Source organism: Gopherus evgoodei, chromosome 7 (assembly GCF_007399415.2).
Source record: "Gopherus evgoodei ecotype Sinaloan lineage chromosome 7, rGopEvg1_v1.p, whole genome shotgun sequence".
Classification (NCBI taxonomy): domain Eukaryota; kingdom Metazoa; phylum Chordata; order Testudines; family Testudinidae; genus Gopherus; species Gopherus evgoodei.
In genome coordinates this window covers 36,598,258-36,619,064 of record NC_044328.1, presented here as the reverse complement: position 1 = coordinate 36,619,064, position 20,807 = coordinate 36,598,258, and the positions used below count along the sequence as shown (strand labels likewise).

Here is a 20,807-nt window from a genome sequence, read left to right as displayed (position 1 = left end):
ACTTTCCAATACCAAATTCTACAGGCCACTTCCCTCAGATCCCACTGAGGAATACACTAAGAAACTGCACCATCTACTCAGGACACTCCCTACACTAACACCGGAACAAATCAACATACCCTTAGAGCCCCGAACAGGGTTATTCTATCTACTACCCAAGATCCACAAACCTGGAAATCCTGGACGCCCCATCATCTCGGGCATTGGTACTCTCACTGAAGGACTGTCTGGATATGTGGACTCTACTCAGACCCTATGTCACCAGCACTCCCAGCTATCTCCGTGACACTACTGATTTCCTGAGGAAACTACAATGCATTGGTGACCTTCCAGAAAACACCATCCTAGCCACCATGGATGTAGAGGCTCTCTACACAAACATCCCATACACAGATGGAATACAAGCTGTCAGGAACAGTATCCCTGATGATGCCACAGCACAACTGGTTGCTGAGCTCTGTGCCTTTATCCTCACACACAACTATTTTAAATTTAATGATAATATATATCTCCAGATCAGTGGCACCGCTATGGGCACCCGCATGGCCCCACAATATGCCAATATTTTTATGGCTGACCTGGAACAATGCTTCCTCAGCTCTCGTCCACTCACGCCCCTTCTATACCTACGCTACACTGATGACATCATCATCATCTGGACCCATGGGAAGGAGACTCTGGAAAAATTCCACCACGATTTCAACAGCTTCCACCCCACCATCAGCCTCAGCCTGGACCAATCTACACGGGAGGTCCACTTCCTAGACACTACGGTGCAAATAAGTGATGGTCACATTAACACCACCCTATACCAAAAACCTACCGACTGCTGTACCTACCTTCATGTCTCCAGCTTCCATCCCGGATATACCACACGATCCATTGTCTACAGCCAAGCACTGAGGTACAACCGCATCTGCTCTAACCCCTCAGACAGAGACCAACACCTACAAAATCTCCACCAAGCATTCTCAAAATTACAATACCCGCACGAGGAAATAAGGAAACAGATCAACAGAGCCATACATGTACCCAGAAGCCTCCTACAGCAAGACAAACCCAAGAAAGAAACCAACAGGACTCCACTGGCCGTCACATACAGTCCCCAGCTAAAACCCCTCCAACGCATCATCAGAGATCTACAACCCATCCTGGACAATGATCCCACACTTTCACAGGCCTTGGGTGGCAGGCCAGTCCTCGCCCACAGACAACCTGCCAACCTGAAGCATATTCTCACCAGTAACTGCACACCGCACCATAGTAACTCTTGCTCAGGAACCTATCCATGCAACAAACCTCGATGCCAACCCTGCCCACACATCTACACTAGCGACACCATCACAGGACCTAACCAGATCAGCCACGCCATCACCGATTCATTCACCTGCACGTCCACCAATGTAATATACGCCATCATACACCAGCAATACCCCCTCTGCTATGTACGTCGGCCAAACTGGACAGTCTCTACGGAAAAGGATAAATGGATACAAATCAGATATTAGGAATGGCAATATACAAAAACCTGTAGGAGAACACTTCAACCTCCCTGGACACACAGCAGCAGACCTTAAGGTGACCATCCTGCAGCAAAAAAACTTCAGGACCAGACTTCAAAGAGAAACTGCTGAGCTTCAGTTCATCTGCAAATTTGACACCATCAGCTCAGGATTAAACAAAGACTGTGAATGGCTTGCCAACTACAAAACCAGTTTCTCCTCCCTTGGTTTTCACACCTCAACTGCTAGAACAGGACCTCATCCTCCCTGATTGAACTAACCTCGTTATCTCTGGCTTGCTTCTTGCTTGCATATATATACCTGCCCCTGGAAATTTCCACTACATGCATCCGACGAAGTGGGTATTCATCCACGAAAGCTCATGTTCCACAACGTCTGTTAGTCTATAAGGTGCCACAGGATTCTTTGCTGCTTTTACAAATCCAGACTAACACGGCTACCCCTCTGATACTTTTAAACTGTATGTAAATTTATTGCACTTTTCCTTGATGTAGTCTAAATGATTTTGTCCAACTGCTTTTTTTTTTAAATGAGGTATGAAATATCCAAGCTCAGTTATACCACCTACGGAAAAATAACACTGCTTACCTATAATCTTCTTTGTTGTACACATCACATTTTCCCTTCATCCTCTCAATTTGTTAGTGTTCTGCTATTGTATTTCCACCTGCCAAAAAGCAAAGAGACAGTTCAGTTCCCACAACCATTTTTGTCAGGGATGTAATAACAAATTCTGCTAAAACTTCCTTATTTATATTCAATAAAAACATGTCTGAATGTGCTACAAACCTGTGTAGCTTATATAAGAGCTTTCCTTAATTTTACCAATTTATTGCACCAGCATAATTATCCAGCATATATTTAAGTTCGTTTTGCTTTAATTACTCCCTATCGCAACCAAGAACATGGTGTTATAAAAGTCACAGGAAGGAAGGAAAACAGAAAATTCTCTCTTTAAAATATTCTGGTGGTTTTGCGCAAGTTGTTTGATTGTTTCTATTGCTGCTGTTTACAAGTCAAACAAATACATTCTCTGATCCACCAAGAGATGGGGGCTGCAAAGAACGCAACAAGACCTTAAAGCTTTGACCAGAAGTTCTTGTATAAGGGGAATAAGACTAGCATCCAAAGAATGAAAAATCCTGTTTTGAGGAAAAATGGTAGAAACACAAAATCCCACACACATTTTTCTGTGATTCTATAAACCTTCAAGTACTAGATAAAAATAAATTGGGGATTAACTACTAATAACCTGCTCTGCAGAGGTGCTGAGCCTTTGTAGCTTCCTTTGGCTTAAAGGGAGCTACAGGAGCTGAGAACCTCTGAAAAGCAGGTCACTATCTACCCACGAAAGCTTAGGCTCCAATACATTTGATAGTCTATAAGGTGCCACAGGACTCTTTGTTGCTTTTCACTAACTAGTGTAATTCTACCCAAAGGTACACAAAAATCAGTGGAAAAAGCCATTCGAACTCCCCTATCCCACTAGAGGACATGAAAAAACTTGTCTAAACACTTGTCTTTAGTGTCAATAACATTCAGAGACTTAGGAAACACATGAAAGTCCCAAAACAGAGTCAGCACTCTTGCACCAAAGCACAGACTTGATTCCAATGTTTTAAGTCTGAGGTCTCCAGTTCCCATAGTGGATTCAGGTTATTGGGGCGGGGGAGGGAGAGGAAACAAAATTCAACGGCTTCACCAAAGGATCATCTACACTGTGTCATTTGATAACAACAAGAATTGCTTCTGGAAGTGATAGGCACCATTCCTGCATCTTTATGAACAATAACATGGTACTGGAAGGAGGAGCAGACGATCAAACAGGAACTACAGGGAGAAAACAGCATGGAAAGAAAGGGGAAAGCGGTGCATAAGCAAAGCACTGTTTATGCGATGAGCAGTGTGGAAGGAGTATTTGAAGCACTGCGGCTTGTCACAGAATGGTCTCTCACTGAGAGGGTTAATTGATTCTGGCTAGGAGCTTGGTTAAATGCTTGCTCAGAGACTCCAACTCTGAAAGATTTTGTGAAGCTTGGGAGTTGAACTTTGGCAAAGGCCTGCTCCAACTTTAGAAGACTTAACCTGGAATTTAAGTTAGCTTTTAGGAACCTGGCCTAGGGAGAGGCCTTCTTCCAACCTTGAAAGGCTCCATTTAGTCTGGAGACATGGCAGAGAGCTAAGGAGGAGATCAGAAATCCACATTGCATAGTAGGTCCAAAACTTTGGATATCAAAATTAGAGATGGAATCATGTCACGAAGCTCACATCTGGATTCCAGCTTTTCCAGAGCTCAGGAGTATTCAGATTCCTGTATTCTGATGTAAGCCTATCTCCAGTCATAATGTTAGGTATAGTAAATGTTGCTGTATCCAGATGAATCTCTGAAGGGAGGTGGGGAAGAAATAAGGGGGCAGAGATCCAGCTTCAGATTGCAACCAATTCTGAGCCAAACACATATCCCCCTTCCGGCAACATCAGTTTGCCTAATGGGAAAGAGAAAACTGAGAGAAGTAGGAAGGAAGCTAGATTTAAAAAAATACTACATAAAACAGGAAAGCCCTTTAATTTCTTTAATACTGCAGCTGATTTAAAATTCCAATAGAATATAGCCTTTATTAGAAATTACCACCAAAAATTTAATTTAATTTTCAGACCATTTACACAAGAAAGGCGTTCCCAACATACTACAGAACATCTCTCATGCTTTGGCGACTAAAGTTCTAAAAAAGAAAGCTGTGTCATACTCCACATGAGTCACTATCTCACTATCTTAAAGTGCAAAGGAAACAGAGTTTCTGTTCCCCTTCCTAGACTTTGATTAACTTGGTGTAATTCAAAACCAAAAAGGTCAATTTATTTTAAGAAACTTCTTTCATGTCAAATTTTTTCCCCAAAACAAAAGCAGACTTAAAAGTGCCCTTTATTTATATAAATATGCATTTGTTTTCTGTGTGTGTGTGTGTGTGTGTGTGTGTGTGTGTGTGTGTGTGTGTGTGTGTGTGTGTGTGTGTGTGTACAAGTCTCAAAACAAGATTTTGATAATTCTGCCTACCAACAACCCAAACCCTTCTGGAAACTCAGATGAATCACACTATCAATTTTTTTCTCTTTCTTCAAATGGATCAAGAAATATTTGACATTACGAGTGTTCACATACTACACAACCTTTGACTTCCATTTGAATTTTCGTTTCCTGTTCATAAACATCTAAAATCATGTCTCAAGTAAGGGCTGAGCAAGAACCAAATCTTATGTACTTCAGTCTTCAAACAGCTTCAGTCTTTTCCCATCTTTACTTTACACCACTATGTAAGAAGGCCATCTTTGCTGTTTATATTATTCCACTCTGAGATGTTCCAAACAATCCTAGTAATCACTTTTACTCTTCGATTAATAAACTGGTCTTCCTCTGAAGTTCAGTTGCCTTCTTAAAGAAAGATATTTAACTAAATCTAAGCTTTTTGAAAGTGCTTATTACATTTAGTCTCTCCACTAGAGTACCCAGAAAGCTGAGAGCAGAGATTTCAATGGGCTGCTTTTCTGGAATGATATTGCATCTTCAGGAAAACAGTGCAGTTCTTCAATGGTTCCTTAAGAAATAAGTCCTCTTCCTTCTTAAGAAAAAGTTTAAAGTCACAAGGTTTAAAGGTGGTGGCCTGTTAGCTACGTATCTGTACACTAACTTTATGCCTTTTGTACTACACCTTTTTTATACATCCCTTTTAGGCCATATCTACACTGGCAATTAACAGCGCTGCAAGCTTCTTGCTCAGGGGTGTGAAAAAACACTGTCCCCGAATGCAGCAAGTTGCAGCGCTGTAAAGTGCCAGTGTAAACAGTGCCCCAATGCTTGGAGCTATACCCCTTGTGGGGGTGGATTATTTTTTAGAATGCTAGGAGAGCTCTCTCCCAGCACTGCGCCGCAATCACACAAGGCACGTTAAAGGTCTGTCACGGCAGTGCTTTAGCGTTGCCACTGTAGCCTAGCCCTTACACTCAATGGTGCAGTCTAGCTTAGTGATGGGTAATTTCTCATTACTTTGGTTGGAGAGATCTCTTCAGGGCTGTTTCATGCAGAGAGAGTCTGATCAGATGTGTTAACAACCCTCTATTTTATCTCTGAATGACAGAATTCATTCGCATCGCAAACACCTAGTTCGCAGCTCACTCCAGTTAAAATTAGATGCTCAGATGTACAGAGCCAGTTTCCGCTCTCTGATTCTGTGTGTGGCTCTCCTTGCAAGTTAGAGCAGCCTGGGGGTTAATTCTAAAGTGTATCAGCTGTCAGTGGTCCCCATCCTCATGTGGTGCTGTGTGCGCCACTCACTCCTCTCTAGAGCTGCAGAGTGGATGACATAAGAGCTGTCTACATGGTCTCTACATGCACTGCGGTGCTCTCTCAAATACTCATCTAGGAGGAGAAGGTTAGTTTCCGTTCATGTGAGTGAAGAAAATAATTTGCCCCAAAATCTCTAATTAAGTTTAATAGTCAGGAATTTTTTTGGATAATACTGATCTAAGATTGTCCTTCTGCTGAATATACACACACACCAGCAGCCTTTCGCTATGTATGTTTTTCTTCTGTTCCTAGTTAGGCATGACTTTTTCTCTTTGGAATATCCTTCATAACTTCAAGATTTCCACCTGTGGTGGTTGAACTGTGACAAGCCTGATTACGAATGCCACAATTTACATTACGGAACTTTAAGAATAACATCCATAGATTCTTTACCAGAGATAATTAATAAAGTCATATTGGATTACATACTATATAGTTATAGTTTCACTTTCATTCAGTTGAAAAATTTTCAGAACAGACAAGGTATTACGCAGTTCAAATAGAACAGGTATTTAACACTACTATAGTACATTTCAGATGTGTTTTAATCAAGAATAATGAAGGTTACAATAAGTTTACTATATGAAAAATCTCCATTTAGGTTCCACATAATAGGGACTTTGTATGGTCACCTGTGGAACACAAATCTTCATTCTAGACTGGAAGATGGTATTCCCAGCATGGGAAAGAACGGAGTGGTTGCACTTAGTACATTTACTTCTCCTTGAAAGCAAAGGCAGAGGAATCATAGTCCACAAGATACAGAGGTTACAATGTACAAGGTCTATTCTGTTACAATTCTTCCTCACAGACAATAAATCCCAGCACAAAGAGGATCTCCCTTTTATAGAGAGAACACATGCATCCTGAAACTTCCTTACTAAGTGTCACAAGAGGCATACACTGTGGTAACTAATCTCTATTTGATGTTCTCTTAATATATTTGTTTGTTCCACAATATTATGGTTTTTATTTTTTCCTTTAGAATCACTATCTTGCAGTTTGCTTTTGTATACTGATGACTCATCATAAATCTGGTGAATAAAGTTGTCTTAAAGTTTTTCCTTCTTTCAAATTTTTGATGAAATGAGCATTTTAACGTAAATTAAAAATTAAAAATATTAAAAATGTCATGCTTTAGGCTAGATTCTGCAACTATTACTCAGACTGCACAAGAAGCACCTTACTAGGCGAGTAATTCCTCTGACTTAAAATTGGACTGTGTCTATAGTAAGATACTAGTTAATATGCATAAATTTAAGCATGTTTATGTACTGCCATTGAAGTCAAATGTTTGCAAGATTGGGACCGTGATCTTTTTCTTCTGTGATGAATTTTTATTTATTTATTTTTAGAGGGGATTTTATAATTTACCTTTATAGGAAAATTATCTGACACTATCTGTTATATACACAAGCACATTTTTCGTTTCCATTATACATCAAGAACCAGGGCCGGCTCCAGGCACCAGCAGAACAAGCAGGTGCTTGGGGCGGCACTCTGGTGCCGGCCATCATAGGTGCCGACTCCGAGGCATGGGGAAAAAGTGCCCCTGCCGACCCAGCTTGCCTCCGCTCTGCCTCCGCCTGCTTCCCTGAGCACAACCACCACCGCTCCGCTTCTGCCCCCTCCTTCGCAGGCTTGCCGTGCGCAAAGCAGCTGTTTCGTGCAGCAAGGCTGGGAGGGAGAAGAAGCCGAGCAGTGGGCGCTCGGGGGAGGCGGCAGTGGTGGAGCGGAGGTGACCTGGAGTGGGGAGCGGTTCCTCTATCCCGTTACTTCCTGCACGCCACCACTCTAGCTCATCTCTGCTCTGCCTGCTCCCCTGAATGCGCCGCTTCTCCGCCCTCCCTCGCCTGAGAGGGAGGGCGGAGAAGCAGAGCACCGGCGCACCCGGGGGAGCAGGCGTAGCAGAGGTGAGCTAGGGTGGGAGGTCACGGGGGGCCCCCAGGAAGAAATAGGGGGGGAAAATGCGGCATGCCTGGGGTAGGAGGCAGAGCTGGGGATTTGGGGAAGGGGTTCAGAAGGGATAGAGTTGGGGTGGGGCCGGGTGTAGAGGGGCACGAAGAAAAAAGGGGGGGCGGCCAAAATTTTTTTTGCTTGGGGTGGCAAAAATCCTAGAGCCAGCCCTGTCAAGAACATATGCACTTTTTCCTCAGGTTCAGAAGAAAGTGGGAGGCAGACCAATTGAGAGTCTATGGGCAAAGAAAAAAGGAGTAAAAAGTAGGGGCAACATCATGGAGAAATCTACCATAGACCAACAAACCACGATAGGGGACGTAGATGACGCATTTCTAGAACAACAAAATACCCAAAAGACAAGAGATGTTAGTTATTGGGGATTTTAACTACCCAGACATCTGTTGGAAAAGTAATATGGCAAAACAGAAAATTTCCAGTAAGTTCTTGGAATGTGTTGGGGATAACTCTTTGCTCCAGAAGTGGAGAAACGAACCGGGAATAGCCACTGGAGACTTGACTCTGACCAACGGACAGGAAAAAAGTTCTATAGCCATACAAAGAAGAAGAAAAGAAAGAAAGAAGTGGGACCTCTAAACACTGAGGACGGAGTGGAGGTTAAAGATAATCTAGGTATGGCCCAATATCTAAACAAATACTTTGCCTCAGTCTTTAATGAAGCTAATGAGGAGTTTAGGGATAATGGTAGGATGACAAATGGGAATGAGGATATGGAGGTAGATATTACCACATCCAAGGTAGAAGACAAACTCGAGCAGCTTAATGGGATGAAATCAGGGGACCCAGATAATCTTCATCCAAGAATATTAAAGGAACTGGCACATGAAATTGCAAGACCATTAGCAAGAATTTTTAATGAATCTGTAAACTCAAGGGTTGTACTGTATGACTGAAGAATTGCTAACATAGTTCTTGTCTTTAAGAAAGGGGAAAAAAGTGATCCGGGCAACTACAGGCCTGTCAGTTTGACATCTGTAGTATGCAAGGTCTTGGGAAAATTTTTGAAGGAAAAAGTAGACAAGCACGTTAAGGTCAATGGTAATTGGGACAAAATATAACATGGTTTTACAAAAGGTAGATTGTGCCAAACCAACCTGATCTCCATCTTTGAGAAGTTAACAGATTTTTTAGACAAAGGAAATGCAGTGGATCTAATTTACCTCGATTTCAGTAAGGCATCTGATACGGTTCCACATGGGGAATTATTAGCTAAATTGGAAAAGATGGGGATAAATATGAAAACTAAAAGATGGATAAGGAACTGGTTTAAAGGGGAGACTACAACGGGCCATACTGAAAGGTGAATTGTCAGGCTGGAGGAAGGTTACTAGTGGAGTTCGTCAGGGATCGGTTTTGGGACCAGTCTTATTTAACCTTTTTATTATTGACCTTGGCACAAAAAGTGGGAATGTGCTAATAAAGTTTGAAGATGACACAAAGCTGGGAGGTATTGCCAATATAAAGAAGTACCGGGATATCCTACAGGAAGATCTGGATGACCTTGTAAACTGGAGTAACAGTAATAGGATGAAAAGTAATAGTGAAAAGTGCAAGGTCATGCAGTTAGGGATTAATAACAAGAACTATTGTTATAAACTGGGGAGGCATCAGTTGGAAGTAACAGAGGAGGAGAAGGATCTCGGAGTATTGGTTGATCACAGGATGACTGTGAGCCGCCAATGTGATATGGCTGTGAAGAAAGGTAATGCGGTCTTGGGATGCATCAGGTGAGATATTTCCAGCAGAGATAAGGAGTTGTTAGTACCATTATACAAGGCACTGGTGAGACCTCATCTGGAATACTGTGTGCAGTTCTGGTCTCTCATGTTTAAGAAGGATGAATTCAAACTGGAACAGGTTCAGAGAAGGGCTACTAGGATGAACGGAGGAATGGAAAACCTGTCATATGAAAGGAGACTCAAAGAGCTTGGCTTGTTTAGCCTAACCAAAAGAACGCTGAGGGGAGAGATGATTGCTCTCTATAAATATATCAGAGGAATAAATACCAGGGAGGAAGAGGAATTATTTAAACTCAGTACCAATGTGAACACAAGAACAAATGAATATAAACTGGCTACCAGGAAGTTTAGACTTGAAATTAGACGAAGGTTTACAACCATCAAAGGAGTGAAGTTCTGGAATAGCCTTCCAAGGAGAGTACTGGGGGCAAAAGACACATCCAGCTTAGTCTTGAAGCCAGATAAGTTTATAGAGGGGATGGCATAATGGGATAGCCTAATTTTGGCAATTAATTCATCTTTGACTACTAGTGGTAAATATGCCCAATGGCTTGTGATGGGATGTTAGATGGGGTTGGATCCGAGTTACTACAGAGAATTCTTTCCTGGGTGTCTGGCTGGTGAGTCTTGCCTACATGCTCAGGGTTTAACTGATCGCCATATTTGGGGTCAGGAAGGAATTTTCCTCCAGGGCAGATTGGCAGAAGCCTTGGGTGTTTTTTGCCTTCCTCTGCAGCACAGGGCACGGGTCACTTGCTGGAAGGTTCTCTGCACCTTTAAGTCTTTAAACCATGATTTGAGAACTTCAATGGCCCAGACACAGGTTTAATACAGGAGCGGGTGGGTGAGATTCTGTGGCCTGCATTGTGCAGGAGGTCAGACTAGATGATCATAATGGTCCCTTCTGACCTTAAAGTCTATGATTCTATGATTCTAACTGGTAGAAAATCTGAAGGTAGAAGGCAATTTGGCTGAAAGTGATGTTGAAATGATAGATTTCACAATTCTAAGGAAAGGAAGGAATGAAAGCAGCAGAATCAGGACAGTGAACTTCAAAAAAGTAGATTTTAACAAACTCCCAGAACCGATAGGTAAGGTGTCATGGAAAAAACTAAGGGAAAAAGAGTTCAGGAGAGCTGGCAGTTTCTCAAGGAGGCAACATTAAAGTAGGATGACCACATGTCCCGTGTTGGCCAGGATAGTCTCTTTTTTAAGCCCTGTCCCGGTCATTCCAACTTTTTGGGCAAAACTGTGCATTTGTCCAGTTTGTTTTTGCCAGCTGATCATCAGTCGGCAACAGCAAACTGGACAAATGCACAGTTTTGCCCAAAAAGTGGGATGTGACATGGGGGAGGGCTCAGTTGGCCTCGGGCTGACCCTGCGCAGGGTGGGGAGAGGAGGGCTTTAGGGCAGCCCTGGCACAGGGGCTCAGGTTCATCCTGTGTGCAGGAGGGAGAGGGGAACCGTGGACTGGCACTGGGTGGGTATCAGGGAGTGGGGGGTCCAGGCTGGCCCTGTGTAATGTCACATTTTCCCTTTTGGAAAATATGGTTAGCCTATATTAAAAGGCACGACAGCTAACTATCCTGAGGCAAAGGAATGAAAGGAGAATAATGAGATGCTAATATATGGCTCTATCAGGAGCTCTTTAATGACATAATCAAAAAAAGAATCCTACAAAAAGTGGAAAGATGGACAAATTGCTAATCAAGAGTACAAAAGAACCACAGAAGCTATAGGAACAAAATCAGACAGGCTAAGGCACAAAATTAGTTACACTAGCAAGGTACATAAAAGGCAGTAAGAAAAGTTTCTTTAAATATATTAGGAAGAAGAGAAAGATGAAGAAAAGGGTAGGTCCTCTTAGCAGGGAAGGAGGAGTTAATAACTAATGACATCAAGAAAGCTGAGATGTTTAATACCTATTTTGTTTCACTCTTCACTAATATGGTTAATGGTGACCAGATATTCAACACTAGTAATATTAACAAGCAGGAAGCAATGAAAGCCAAAACAGGGAAAGATCCAGGTATTATGTAAATATTCTTTAATATTCTATAAGTTAGATGTACTTAGGTCAGCAGGGCCTGATGAAATTCATCCTACAGTACTCAAGGAACTAAGTAAAGCAATCTCTGACCCATCAACAATTATCTTTCAGAACTCATGGCGGATGGGTGAGGTCCCAGAAGAGTAAAAAAGGGGAATAAAGAGGACCTGGGGAATTATCAACCAGTCAGACTAATTTGGATACCTAAAAATGATTCAACAATCAGTTTGCATGCACCTGGAGGATAAAAGATTATAAGTAATAGCCAGCATGGACTTGTCAAGAACAAATCAACCCAATTTTCTTCTTTGACAGGGTTACCTGCCTAGTTGATAAGTGGCAAGTGGTAAACGTTTAGTCTTGAATTTTTCACATCCCTGAACGACAGAGTAGGGTCAATCCTTTCTATCTAGTGGAGATGAGCCCCTAGTGTTTAGCTAACCAATAATCTTTCAAGTTGCTCAACACCTTATAATTTCATTCATCAGAATATCAGTGCAAGCAGAGTGTGCTCAACTCCTCCCATGAGGCAACATACAGAACGCAAGTCATGTCTTGCATTTACATAATGTGTGAACGTTTTTCAAAAAGTCACTACAGATGTTCTATACTTAGGTTAATGGAGCCAAGATGTATTGTATTTGTGCTCATGTGAGCCACTGCAAACCAAAAATTGAAAAACCATTGCACAGATAGCTGCATTTCACAAGCTACGAACCGTCCCCTACACCAAACCCAACAAGAAATAGACCAAATTATTACAGATTTCAAGAGACCAAACTATTGTGTGCCACAGGCAGAGAGAGAACAGGAAGGATTGATGCCCTAGACCCTTGCAATGATTGGGAATTGATTTAAGTAAAATATACCCAGATGATCCTACCAAATGATCCATGTCCCAGGCTGCAGAGGAAAATACTCAGTAGAATTTCCCCAAGACATTATTTAAAAAGGTTATTTTCTACTACTTTGATTACAGAAACCATGCAATGATAGTCCACAGAAAAATGCAGTGTCAAAATTATTCAACACCTGAAAAGATTAAAGACAAACAGTTTGGGAGGCAAATGAGAGATGCGAGCTGGTAACTTCTGAAAACAAGGCCAATCATTTTAGAGCCTAAACGTGGACTTAGAATTTTAAATTTAAACACTGTGTTTGGCAAATCTTGGCCTTAGAATCTATTTAATGTTACTATCTCCTATACAGATCACCTCTTACAAGCTTTCAAGCAGTGAAATGAACGTCCCTACTACTGTATTCTTTGTTTAGAGCCATTCAAAAAAAACCACCCTATTTTCGACTAAAAATCCATTATCCCCTTTTCAGCACAATCATAATTACACACTGAAGTGCATAAAATGGTGAGAAGCAAGCTCTCTACTTTTGCAATCAGAGAAAAGACTAATCAGTTAGGAAAAACAAATTTCCAGTTCACATTTTAGATGCAAATGTGAGATAGTATCTTCTGACAGACTAAAAGTGTATCCTTTGACTACTTATTACCTAGCACAATGGGATCCTGCTCCATGACTAGGGCTCCTCAGCATTCTGCTAAAATAAATAAATAAATAATTTAGTGATCCATATCCTGCAATCCCTTTAGTCTTTACTGTGGGGCAAAGCCAATCAACACTTGACAGAGTAAGATCTGAATAGGGACTGCAAGTCTGCCTCTATGCACCTGAACCTATAAGGAAGGCTGTGTGTCTGTCACGTAGGCCATGGAAAGTCACAGATTCCGTGACTTTCCGTGACTTCTGCAGCTGATGCAGAACCCTGACCCAGCAGCAGCAGCAGTTTGGACATGGAAAGGGGCTCAGGACTGGGGCAGGGTGTTGGGATGTGGGGTAGAATTTACCTTGGATGGGGGGAGCTCCCCGGCTCCCACCAGTATATTCCTGCAGCTACTAGGCAGAGGAGCCAGGAGGTTCTGCATGCTGCCCGCATCTGCAAGTGTCGCCCCTGCAACTCCCATTGGCTGCAGTTCCTGGCCAATGAGAGCTGTGGAATCTGTGCTTGTGGCAGGAGCAGCACACGGAGCTCCTTCCCCTAGAAGTTTCAGGGACATGCCACTACATAATTGTATTACCTTCACACACAAGTGTGTATTAAACCCACATTGCCAAATTAAATTGATTTCATCTCAAATAAGTCAAGACAAAAAACAAGTGTTCACTAAAGGCAGACTCTCTAGACTTTAAATCAACAGCACTTCTCATAATGGATTCAACAGTGAATAGCAATGTGTCTAAGTTTTCAGGTCCCTAGTCTTTTGCATAACTAGCTTCTCACCTCTAAAAACTCAATTTTAATTGAGCTACCCCATAATACTATGTTTTTTTAATTCACTTGATTAAAAGTATTTTGTCAACATTTGTTAAATGCTCCAATGACAATTTTCTTACAAGTATATTCTTTGTTGAGCAGCACACTTGAAGCAAAAAATGGAAAAGAGAAAGGTTATTTACTTTTAGCATCATTCACTTTCCCAGATTAATCTATCGTTTTTCAGACCTCTCTCTCTCTCGCTCACTCTCTAAGAGAAAACATAAAACAAAAGATAAAATTATCTTTCATGTTGTTCTTTAAACAATTTGACTGATTAAGACAGATTTCTTCCAGAGCAAGTACCTTTTAAAAAGGTCACTTTATATATATGAAGAAATATAATGAAGAAATAAAGCACTTCTGTAAATATGTCTGAAAGTATCTGAAGAGAGAGAGAAAGACCAGGAGATGAGAATAAGAACTTCCATTTTATATTCCTGCATTTACCACAGGCTGTAAGCAGTAAACTAGTTCAAGCAGTTAAATTCAGGTACACAATAGCTTCAGCCCTCCAAGATAGACAAGCATTCTGAGAACATTCCTAGGTACACCTATGGCTTTTTGCACAGCAAACTAATTACCTCTACAGTAATTGACTGAAAAGCTCTTGTTATTTATGACTAACAGTCTTTTGTATTTCCAATTTACTGAGAAGTTGTATAAATAACCAGTGTTAACTGATCTTTAACTAGGCCAACAACTTACAACACTTTAATGCAAGTGTCAACATACAGGTATTTTTCCCATTCAGTGCATCGTTTAAGAAGTATCCAAGAAAGGTTTTCATAATACAAAAATAAAACAGCATCGGGGAAATGTGTTAGTTCTCATTGCACAAATTACCATAGTTTATAGATATACACTGATATTTGTTGCATGACATCACTGTAGAGGTAGGTCAAACCCAGACTTGGCAAGATAAAATGAAGTAAGCGGCACCTGTTTTATGAACTGTTATTCAATTTTATTAGTACTTGCTGCCTCTGCTTGGCCATAGATGTATGCCCTTTCTCCTTGTACTCGCCAACAAAATCTAAATCCTGCTGTTACTGAGGCCAGAAGCAGTGAATATTATTATTAATGGGCTGCTGAGAAGAGATTTGCAGAGGTTATGTGGGTCTTATTTCCTAAATCTGCTTATATGGCCTCAATCCTGCCCCCAATTGGACCCAAATACTTACATTTACAAGTTATATCTTAATATTCTCCCCAAAATCAAGATATAGCTATTTAATTTTAGAAATCTTTTCAATTTATAAAAGGAGAGAAAAAACCCACTTATGGCTCCTACAACCAATGCATATTATAGCCACCCTTAACCTCATTTTGTTAATCTCATTTCTTGGAGGAATATTTTCCAAATAAAAACCTGTAATTTTCAGCGTAGAAATGTCTTAACTCAGCTCTTCTCCTCCTATTCTGACAGTCCAAATTAATTTTGGCTTTTTTAGTCCCTTCTCTTTGACCTACTCTTCAGAACCTACTGGGACTGTATTTCCTTAACCACATTTGTTCTCTTTTTATACAGTGCTTCTCTTTTTGTACAATAGTAGGCATTACTATTCACCAGAAATTCAGCTCCATCTGATCTTCAGATTGTTTTCCCTGAGTTTCTTGTCTCGGCGCAAAAGTGGAGGATCTTTTTACTTTCTTCACTGAGAATAAAACTTTATTGTAGACGGTCAAATCCTTATGTCTCTTTCTAAACTCTTTACTTATTTACTCACTCAGATCCTGCTTTAGCCATAATGCCAGAGAACATAGGTCCTAATAAATTTGTGGCCTTATATTTATCCTTTTATTTCTTCTCTTTCCTCATCACTGCATCTTCATGTTTTGTAATTAGTGTAATCTGGCAATAATATCCCTAGGAGGCTGCCAACACTAGCTGAGGAAAATAGAATGTGTGCCTTATTACTGAGACCTCATTCCTGAAATGCAGATTCAACAGATCTTTTTCTATACTCTACACAGTGAACCCCTTCTCTTGAGGTTTCCTGATCCACCCTTGTACCATTGCATCTTTCATGAGTCTCAATTTTCGTACCATACGTTCTCTCCTCTCCCTTTATTTTCCCCACCCATACTTGGTTTTATTTGCCAAATAAACAGTTATCAGCGTCTGTGTCCAAAGGACTCGCTTTTTCTTTTGCTGATACATTTTTCATCAGCTAACTTAGTGAGTATGTCTGTTCGTTGGCCCTTATGCCCCATTAGCAACTGTGAATTTTTGTTCACGACACACTTTTCCTTTTCAGCATTAGCAGCCTTTTGTGCCATATACTTCACTAATCCTTCAGATAAAGGCCATCTTCCTCCTATTACGGGTTCCACTTTTCTTGCCTAAATATTGTTTCATGCTTTTCGGGAAGGTAATTGAATATCTGTAGAGCTGGATTTTAATGGAGTGCATAAGCATGGGATGGGAGCCTGATAGAAGTGGGCTTTACATCTGCCCTCTTGAAGCCACTTTTCTTGGCTTCCGCACTTAGGTGATCTTGCTTTCCCCAAAATGGGCTCTTGTTTACTGACAGGAGTACACTAAACTAAGTTTTCTCTTTAGAAACCTTGCCTATCATCAGAAAAACTGGTTTATTTGTGAAAGGGTCTGTGTCCTCCACAACAAATTCAATTTCTGTTGCTTGTTATAAAAAACAACAAAATGAGGCATAGTAACAGCCCAAAAACTCGCATGCAAATGCCAACTATTCCCTAATGCAGGGAGCTGTCAATGTGAAACCATTACAGTAAACCCTTTCAGAGTCTTGGAACATGTAAAGAGGATGAATGATACAACTGGAACTTTAGGATTTTGGATTCCTCCCACTTTTAACCCACACAACACCCAACAGCAAGCCCATTTTCTCTTGGCAGCAATAAAGTATAAAATACTATATCATATCAAAATTAAAACATAAAGTAGAACCAACTGAATACAAAAAATAGCAACAGTACACACTTGCTTCCTGGGCTTGAAATGGAAATCAAGCTCATTACCATAATTACGCTCAAGCCAGTTTATTCAGAAATGCCACAAAGAACATCAGTACCAAAGTGCTTTTTTATATAATGCATTAACATTGGTGTTTTGTTAAAAAGATAATTTTAGTGCTCATGAATGGTGTCAGACTGAAAGGATTTGACAATGAAATAGACTGTTTGGTTCTTGTACCAGAACAGCATAGATAGCAATAGTGTGAGCACCTCCTTTGGTAGCCATCCATTGAATCCAATTCTGACCTAGAGAAATGAGGGTAGTTCCATTTCCACGACCACTCAATTCTCAGTTTCTCCATTCTGTCAGCCAGCCATTTAATGCCAAATGTGCTGTTAAGTTTGTATAACACAGACATTATCCCACTAGGAAATTGATGGACCAGATAGGCTCATGTTTCAAACAATGTTAAGTGCAAAACTGAAGGGGAAAAAAAAAATCACTAAACTATACATTGTAGCAAATGCCATTAAGTTATTTTTACTGGGCAAAAACTGAAAGCCACTAACCCTAGTTACACTACAACTGTAAAGGATATGCAGGCTTGCAACACTAATCTTGAAACTCCATATTTACTTTGCATCATGTACACGCTGGGGGTTATTAAAAGCAAATGGTTTATCCTGAGATAATGATAAGATTTTAAAAACTGATTCTTAAAGATGGAATCAAACATTGAAGTTTGGATCTCGTAGCATACTTCCCCAAACATTAGATAGTATTTGAAACATGGTTTTGAAATGAGCACATCCCTTTTAAAATGTCTTGGACTATAAATCTCTCCTTATAGATAAAAGCCAATGCATAAATGAGATTTTCCGAACATTTCATAAACCAACTCTGATAAAACCCAGAGGAAAGTTGAAGTCTAAAGCTGCATAAGAAAATATCAGAGGGGTAGCCGTGTTAGTCTGGATCTGTAAAAGCAGCAAAGAATCCGGTGGCACCTTATAGACTAACAGACGTTTTGGAGCATGAGCTTTCGTGGGTGAATACCCACTTCCTCAGATGCATGCATGCATCTGAGGAAGTGGGTATTCACCCACGAAAGCTCATGCTCCAAAACGTCTGTTAGTCTATAAGGTGCCACCGGATTCTTTGCTGCTTTTATAAGAAAATATGGTGCCCTTCTCTTCAGACTTTCCAAAGCTCATGCCACTTGCACAAATTTATTAGGAAACAGAAGACCTATAAGGTTTAACTCAAAATTAAATTCTGCGTCAAAACAGTGTCAAAACGGAGAGTGCAAAGACCCCAACATAGCTACCCCATCAGTCCACTTCACTTCCTTAAAGGGATTCAGTGGTGCACAGAGATTTCCACCTGGGTGAATTTCACCTTTATTTTTGTATAATCACAGATCATACTCCAGTAACTCAGCAACAATTATCCTTGACCTGGCACTTTCAGTTCCATTTCCAGCAACACAAAGTGCCCGATAGCAGGAGCAACCTTGAGAACAAATAGAATATATTCATTCACTTCAGATCTTAATTCTCCTTGAGGCATAGCCAAAGAAAGCATACGTATGTACATTTTAAATCCTTACTACCATATTCTGTAACATCACCTCTGTAGAATTAAACAAAAAAAAACAAACAAACAAACCTATATTCTTAGTCTTTAGTTCTTTGAGGTACTGCTGAAAATGCTCTATAAGGCCTTTCCTGTCCAGATCTCTCTAGAGTTAGCCATATCCAGTGCAGCAGTCTTAAGATGGAGTTTTCAAACAATTTTATATCAATTGCAGGAGCTAAGCACTTTGTGACATATAGAACGTCCTTTCTTTCCCCCCCATACTAGAGCTAATTGAAAAATGGGGGATGAGGGAAAGAGATCAACAAACTATTTCCCATTTTTCATTGAAATTTCAGGTCCATGAAGTGTGACATCACCTTTCAAAATCCACAAACTCCTTGTACTACTCAGAGATACACAATTTAAAAATACAGAAACCACACTCCTATATCAGCTTACTAGCTTTGCTCTGAACTACCATGAAGAATAACCAAGCTTTATTTCCATTCCATGCTACACTCTTGCACCTTGAGCCTATATGTCTAAGAGTCATGCCTGGGCAGCACTGGGGAAGCAACATGAATAGACAACAGGAAAAGAAACAGTTCAACTATAATACCAATTTTTTTATGTACATGAGGCCTAGAGATACAACATTATAACTGCTAAAACATGGGAAATGGTTACAAGCAACATTCTAGGGCTCTCAAAATGTGACACACCGAGGGTCATATTACCAAGAGAGAAGATGGCTGCCTGACTCCTGGTCTCCTCCACCCCCATGTGGCTCCCACATATCTAAGACATAACTTTGTCAGAAATTTACTAATTAGGAGGGGGAGATCCTCTTTTGTAGTGTTGTTATGGATCCTGCTGGGAAAACAGAAATGCCCAACGCCCCAAGCCTGAGTATTCAAAGAAAGGTACGGCCAAGGAAATCCAACAGTCTCTCTCATAGGACTTTGCACCTATGAAGGACTTTCTAACTATCAAATTTTCATCTTTTATCTCAAGATATATATGAGCTCTCTAAAAACGTGGGAGAAGTCAAAGCTCCATTGACCTATTTAGATAACAAACTACAAAAACCTGCCACACAACTGAAGGAGGTTAAAACAGAATGCTTCCTTAAGGAAAAGACTAACCAGTCTTGAAAAAAACAGGAAGATCTTGAAAACAGATGACGCAGGAATAAATTGCAGTCCCTGGGGGTATCCTGGAAGAAGTGGAAGACAAAAACATGATTAACTTTCCCCAGAATACATTATTTGAGGTACTGGATTTGGATCCCGGTTTGCCTTCCCTGGAAACTGAAAGGGCTCAAGTGACAGGGGCCAGGAGGAGAGAACAACCACCACCCCAGACTTATCTGTAAATTGCTAAGATTTAATGACAAAGTTAAATTGATGTGTTAGGCAAAAGGGAATTCTTAAGTATCAGGATTTAAAATTTTCTTTGTATCCAGACTTCTCTGCAAGTTTAAGCAAGAAGAGAGCAACATTTAATGGCATCAAACAGGCTCCCAGGGGATTATTAAATACAGCCACAAATATTCTGCGATTTTCATAATGAAGATGACTCAGTGAAATACTTAAATATCAAATCAGATGCTTGGCAAGCACCACAGAAATTGAGATCAGATCCCACTCTGGTAATTCTCTCATAAGGGAAAAGAAATTGCCAAGTATAAGTCCTGAAAAAAGGAACCGTGATTAGGAAAGTCAGGCAGCCCAGGCACCCTTCCAGAGAGACAAGGTGGGTAAGGCAGTATCTTTTATTGGACCAACTTCTGTTGATGAGAGAAACTTTCAAGCTTACATAGAGCTGACTTGAAGAACAAAAGCTTGTCTCTCTCACAATAGAGGTTGGTCCAATAAAAGTTATTACCTCACTACCTTGTGCCTCTAATATCCTGGCACTCACTCGCCTACAACAACACTGCATATAACATATGGCATTGTTTCTGACAGAGTTGATGTCTCAGTGGTACTAGGAGGACACTGGAACACGGTCATGGATGAGATCTTAGACAAATCTCAGTGTTATAGGGAAAAGGCTCAGCCCTTCGCAAACCACTCATTATCCCAACTGAAGGATAACCTACAAAGCATGACTACACATATTCTCCATGGTTCATGCTTTCTATTCCAGATAAAATTTTTCATGATATCTACAGTTCTACTTCCTGCATGTCTTGGGGTAGAAGTTGGTAGACTCATAGACTTTAAGGTCAGAAGGGACCATTGTGATCATCCAGGTAGTATCATTATCTCTAATCATGGTCCAGTTTTTCTTCATATAGACGCTTGTCATAGTACTACAAGAGCCTCGA

The 20,807-nt window shown here is 40.7% G+C and overlaps 1 protein-coding gene across 3 annotated transcripts in view; it reads right to left on the bottom strand.

Annotated features, from left to right (window-relative positions):
- Positions 1-20,807, bottom strand: part of SGMS1 (sphingomyelin synthase 1) — a 207,219-nt gene that overhangs the window by 101,270 nt on the left and 85,142 nt on the right. For 2 of the 3 annotated variants that reach the window (XM_030568770.1, XM_030568768.1), the window contains exon 1: positions 2,112-2,163. The gene's annotated coding sequence lies outside the window, so the exon portion shown is untranslated. Of the gene's footprint in view, positions 1-2,111; positions 2,191-14,102; positions 14,171-20,807 lie in introns of those variants that run through there. The other variant, XM_030568771.1, reaches the window with a different exon arrangement.